Genomic DNA, 6,671 nt, shown 5'->3' on the forward strand with positions numbered 1-6,671 from the left:
CCAAAGACATACCCTTTCACCACTGGTGCAGAATGAGCAAAAAGGATTCTTTTTACTTGAGAATTTGTTTCTGATTTAAACAAACAAGTCTAAGTTTAAATAAAGAATAAAAAAAGTACCCAGGTTGTTATCTGTGCTTCTTCTGCAAGCAGAGAGACAACTCTTAGAGAAAAACCCAGCGCACCAAAAGGCAGGTTTCTCTTTCCAAGTTCTCTCCCGTGGTAGGCAGGCGGAGCGGCGAGCGCCGCGGCTCAGAGCCACGTGCGGGCAGGCGAGGAGCCTGCCAGGCACGGGTGGCCCCGTCCAGCTCCGTACCCTGCTCGTGGGAGCATGCAGACGCACGCACGCACGCACGCATCTCTTACGGCCCAGGCTTTGAAAGGAAAACGTTGTGCTGCTAAAATACAGGTTTTGGAGACAAACAGATGCTTGCTGTTTCACTTCCGTAGCCAAATGTCAACAGAAACAATCTCCTTTCCCTCCCCGTTTCCTCTGCCCCGAAAGTGCGAGAGCCTTCTCCCCATCATCTTCATCCTCCTCCTGCTTCAAAAGGGAACTTCGAAGACTGTGAACGCAGGTTCCTCCCGCCGCCTCCGGGCTTCTCCTCCCTGTGCTGAAGCCGCTCGTCGACTCTGCAAGAGACTGGAGCATTCGAGAGATGAACGTGGGGTTCATTTTCTAGCGGGACGCTTTTATTTTTATGGATTTTTTGGTTTTAGTTTGATGAAAGACTAGATCCTGAACTGTTGTACATATTTCTAACTAGGCTAATGCACAGTGCAAATTCCTTTTTTAATTGTTTTTTAAGTAGACGATACTAAAGAGAGTTACCATCTAATATTCCTACCAGTACCCAGTTGTAGCATAAGGTGTCAAAAACGGAAACAAGTACAGAAAAAGCGTTTGCTGTTTTAACAAACTGTTTTCTTTTAACAAAAGTTCTTGTATTTCTCCCCGTTTGAGATGAACATTTTTTAAATTCTGAAGTTGTACAGTTTTTGTTTTCCATTATTTTATCTTGTTTGTAATTCTATGAAATATATATATATATATTTTTTGCCATTTAACTGTTGTATGTTACTCTGTCTGTATCATATAGAAATTTTTTTGTTTGTTTTGTTTTTGATTCTCTCTGTGATACAAGTTAACAATTTAACACTAGCTTTATCTGTCAAATTCCACAAGGTCTCTTCTGGAAATCCTTTTGTTTTGTCTTGTTTTGTTTCGGTTTTTTAATTATATTGCTTGGTCATAGTGCAATTTCTCTGTCCTTCTTCCCCCTCCTCCTTCCCACCCACTAAAAGGTTTTATAAATTCATTTCCTTGTATTTTTTCTAAATGCTTCTAGAGACTTTCAGTGCGAGGTTGCCTCCTCCTCTTGCAGCCCGGCTGTCCCGGGGCGGGTGCTGGGACCCGCGCCCCAGCCGCCCAGCCCCGTTGGCCCCACTGGGCAGGGCTGGGGCCCCCCGGCCCCACCGGGACCCCCGGCCCCGCCAGCCCCGGCCTCGCGCCCCGCAGCGCCGTGTCGGCGGCTGCCCGCGCCCCACAGCCTGCCCGGCTGCCCCGGGGACACCGTGGGAGCGTCGTCAGCTCTTGGGAGCCTCCGTACAATCCCCCAAGCCCATGAGTGGCCTCTCTAACCAGTGTCAGAGCAGGGCCGGGCAGGGCCCAAGGAAATGATTTTAAACTTAGCATTGAGCGGGTTTCTGTTTTATTCTTAATAAAAAGGTTTTTTAAGTGGTGAAGATGGCCAAAGTTTCATACAATTGAGAATAAAGAGAGGCGCGAGGCATGTGTCGGGGCCGCCCGCAGCCGGGGGCCAGCCGGGGAGGCGAGGGAGGCGCTGACGCAAGCCAGCACACTTGCTGGTGGTGGAAGTATATTTTGCTTTAAAACAAACAATTAAACTTCGAAATAGAAGCAGAAATTGGGTTGGTTGGTTGGTTGGCTGGTTGGTTGGTTGGTTTGTCAGCGCTGAGATACTGCCCACTGTGAAACACAAAGCTTTGACTATTTTTTTCATTTTTATTTTTGGGGGGCGAGTTTGGGTAGAACAGAAAGCATAAATGAGGTGAAGAGGGATATGAACAGCCTTTGCAATGTACAAAAAATAGAGCAAGTGAAACCAAAAATGATGTTCTTGGTGTTTTTCTATAATGTAGTCTTGTTAGCTTTTTTTTGTTACTGTAACAATGCTGATCTCGAACTGTACCAAAATACATGGAGACTAACAGAAACAGAAACCACATGGAACTTTCAAAACTTTAAAAAATTTGTCACAAAAGACTTTGTTGTCATAGTTGAGTTGACTGTAGATGGTAATTGAATATACTCCTTTGGAAATACTTCATCACGTATGTTTCCTGCTCATTGTGATACATTAAAAAAAAATGAGCAAAAGCTCTCGTCTCCGATGTCCCCGCTTGTGCGGTGCAGGGTCTGTGTCGGGGTGGGTGTGTGCCATGCGGCTCGGCTCGGCTCGGCTCGGCTTGGCGGGACGCGCGCATCCGCCCGAGCTTCTGCATCCCGCAGCAGGCGGGCGCTGCCACAGAGCCGCGTGTCCGCACGCACACGTCCTCTTGCACCGCTGGAGTGCACACATCGGTGCAGGCGTGTCCGCGTCCCTCCCCACACACAGGCGTCTAGGTGCCCGTCAGTGCGAGAGTGCCTGGGCTGATGCTGCGAATTAACGTTAAAGTGGAAGTAATGAGCCAAATAGCGCAATTCATATTATGGCATCAGGATGCATTGTGTATGAAAAAGACATTATAAGTGCCTTTAATTGTACTAAATGATTGTATAAGAATTCTGGGCACACTGCTGTAATTAATGGTTAAAGGGAAAGCATGATGCCTGTATGGGTTGAGGTCATCTTGAAACCTGTAAACTAGAAGTGAACTAAAATCACCATCTGTTTTCTTCTACTGATCAAACCAAAAGGAGACGAAGGTAAGCAAGGTAAGTGGCTGACTCGCTGCTCTTCCTTTGCTTGCTGTGCCTCTTGAGCAGGGAGGAAAACTAGATGAACTGCTGAGTGTTAAATACACAATTCTCTTACCAAAAATTGCCCCTTGCAGCAGAAAATGCTTGAAATTCAGTAGTAAGGACCACATCTGAAAGAGAGCCCCGGGGGCTACCATTCATCTCTAATTTATAACTACAGCAATAAATAATTTATTAAAAAACCCCACCCCAATGTTGCAGGTGGGGTGAGCAGTCTAGTGTGGGTGTCCTTGGCCGTCTGCCGCCTCCCTGACAGCGAGGGGCTCCTCTCCCTCCCCGGGGAGCAGAGGCCTGCGCTCCGCCGGGCCATCCAGCCGGAGCAGAGGTCGCGGGGAGGAGATCTTGAAGTTTGCGAGGGCGCGGGAGCGTTCTTGAATGAATTGGGTCAGGACATTCACTTGCAAGCCAGCAAGATCAATAATCAGGTTGCTGATGCACCTTCATGAGGAAAAAAAAAAACACACAAACCCACTCGTACTGATTCAGGCTCCAAAAATACATGAATTGTGAAACGAAGTGGGTGAAAATTGCCAACCCCCTGATGACTCCTGGTGCTACGGTGTAACCGCACCAAGCCAGCCAGGCCCTGGCCCCAGTACGCAGCCCGGAAAGAGGAGATCCTGCGCCTCTGGCGACTGAAACAGCGAGGGCGATTGCACTCTGACGAGCGCTGCAGGTCAGTACCCCAAAACTGGGCTGCCTGGTCCTGCCCCAGGCTCAGGCGTTGCTCTTCTGACGTGAGCCTAAAGAGGTGGGGATCTGGATTGCCTCTTCGCTGTTGGGGGGGTTTAATGGGAAGAATCCATCCTGCGGACGGGACTGCAGCAGTAATGGGGTCACCAGCGCGACCCTTCCACCGGTGTTTGCACTGTGCCGCATTAATGACTTCACTGTTGTTCGTAGACCTGCAGTTTTGTAAGTTTATTATGTAACGTTGCTATTTATTCCTGGGTTGCATTCCAGTTTAAAACAGCTACGCTTGAGAAAGCACCTCTCTAATGCTCAGAAAGGTGTAAATGGCCTCTAGTAGCTGCACAAGCTTCAAACTAAAAACCTCTGCGAGAGACTCTTTGTGCAGAGCAGTGCATCAGCGTAAATTGTGCAAACCTCTGACAGAAATAAAAAGGTTTTTCCATGCCTTGATTCTGGTAAGAGGAGACTGGGAGTGATTTTTAACAACCTTTCATTGCCATCACCTAAAAGACAAGAGATTTACCTCTTCCTAGTACACTCTTACAGGCCAAAAAATACATATTTATAAAAACAGAGCAGTGATGAGGTGTCCACTACAGACAGCAACCTTGCCGATGGATTTGGAGCAGAGCTCCTGGCTGGAGGGTGCCTCTGCCCTCGGGTGCAGCCTGTGCGTTGCTGTCGTCAACGCAGCAGCAGTTGGAGCTTTGGCCCCCTGACCCGGGAAGGTGGCCCAGGCAGTCGCCGGGTCGCAGCCCGGCACGCGGTGCCATGGGATGCCCAGCGTGCGCTCACACTGAAGGACACAATGCTGCCGGTCTCCCCGTGGTCCCCACCCGGCTCTTCCACAGGATCCCACCCGGGTGCTCAGCAGAGGTGAGCCTGGCGCACGAGCCCTGCCGGCAGCCCGGGCATGGGGTTGGCATGGGTGCTGGGTGTGGAGGCCGGACACTGGTGCAAGCCACATCCCATCCGACAGGCAGGGCCCTGCGGCATTCAGAGGCTACAGGCGGAGGATGCCTTTGGGAGACGCTCTCCCTCCTGCACCCACTCTGGGTGCACAGCCCTGCCAGATGTCGCAGCAGCTGTGGGCTGGTCCCTGCCAGGGCTGGGCCACCCCGCTCCTGGGCTGCCCGGCGAGCGGCTGAGCCCTTCGCCCCAGCCCCGCGTCCCCCCACGGTGTGCAGCGCCACGTCCAGGCAGCACAGTTGCCTCCGGGGGGGCCGGGGCCAGGGGACAGGCACGGCAACGTCACCGTGCAGCCCAGCATGCAGACACACAGGTCAGTGCTACAGAGGGGCCATTCCTGTGCCAGCAGCCATGGGTACCGGCTTCCCTCCCTCACCACCAGCCCAATGCCATGGCCAGAGCTGCCAGATCCCCGCCGCGGGCCCCGGCATCCAGGTGAGGAGGCATCAAGGACACATTTTCAATGCCACCAAGTGACAGAAGAGCTGCATTTGTAAAGGTGTCCAAGGCATAAAGCGGCAGATCACTGGGCCTAAAACAAGGCCAAAGGAAACCCCAAAACCTTACCAGCTGCCAACCTCCAGCGAGACGGGTTTTGCCGTGCACTGCAGGGTGCCTCCCTGCAGTGCCCAGGTTTGCTGCAGGAGACCTGCTGCAGCACAGGGCAAGTCCAGGCCAGGGCTGGTCCTGCAGCCCCCCGTGGTCACCGCAGCCCACGGGGAGTTCGGGCTGGGCACAGACCCCCTCTCCTGAGAGCAGAGGCTGCAGCCACTCCACTTCTGCAGCCAGGCCTCTGCTGAACTGAGCAGGGTCCCACGGTAACATCTTTGCTAAATGACATCTGAAGTCCGCTAAGAGAGCCGACTTCTCTAATGCAGACAGATGCGCTGAGAAACTGCCACCAGGCTCAGGCTGTGCCAGCAGTGGTGAAGGGTTAACTCCATCAGTGCTTAAACTACGAATGTGGAGCCCATTCTCTCCTCCAAGCTCGTTAACAATGTACACCTGATGATCTAAAGCACTAGAGAGTCATTTTAATTAACGCTCTGCCAGAGGGGATGTGGTGAAGACACTGATTTCACTCCAATGACTTTCTATTTTGGTATATTGCAGAATCGGTGCATTAGTTCCCCGGGCTGATGTGGTGAGCTAATCCAACTACAGCCGCGTGGGCACTGCCGCCGCTTGGCTCCACAGGCGGCAATTCAGCACAGAGGCGCTGGCACCATCCGCCGGTCGAGGACACAGCTCCTCAGCAGGGCTGTGCGGTGCTGGCTCCGGTGCTTGTCTCCCGGCAGGACTGGGCTGATCCTCCCCTACCCACCGGCGGGGCGCAGGTGGCGGCGGGACGCAGGTGGCAGCGGGTCGGAGGCACCGCAGAAACGACAAACAAAGCCCTGCAGCCACGGGGGCCCTGCCACATGCCTGCCGGCGCCAGGAGCGGGACCACTGGGCTGGGGGCACCCCTCCATGCCTGCTGTCCTGCCCAGCCACGGCAGCCGCGGCCGCCCCAAGGGAAGGTGCCAGCCCGAGGTGCAGAGGAGCTGCAGCCGGCGGTGCTCCAGGTCTCCCGCGGCCTCTGCGGTGATGGAAGAGAGACTTCACACTGCGCCCCAGAGAAAAGATAGCGGTACCTATAAATGGTATTGTGCTGTTGGTTAGATGGTAGCATGATGTTACTTAATTAATGTTTTAATACCCTAGGCATCTTCTGTGCCGTATAATTCATATCGATTCAGCTGTGAGCATGTTCAGTTAAAAAGACTCTCTTTCCTAAGCAAACTTTCAATTATATTGAATTGTCACAGCGAAAAAGGGCCTTTTCTCAGCATGGGGGAGGGGATTCTCCGCCAAACCACTGCTGGCCGGGCCAGGCACACACGTGCATACATGCACACACATGCACGTGCACAATGCCCACACCCTCCTGCCCCAGTGCTTCCAGCCTCCCCGAGCCACCAGTGCCAACCCCAGCAATGCCATGCTGCCAGGTGTCACCGTCCCCA

This window comes from Gavia stellata, chromosome 15 (assembly GCF_030936135.1).
Source record: "Gavia stellata isolate bGavSte3 chromosome 15, bGavSte3.hap2, whole genome shotgun sequence".
In the NCBI taxonomy this organism is placed as follows: domain Eukaryota; kingdom Metazoa; phylum Chordata; class Aves; order Gaviiformes; family Gaviidae; genus Gavia; species Gavia stellata.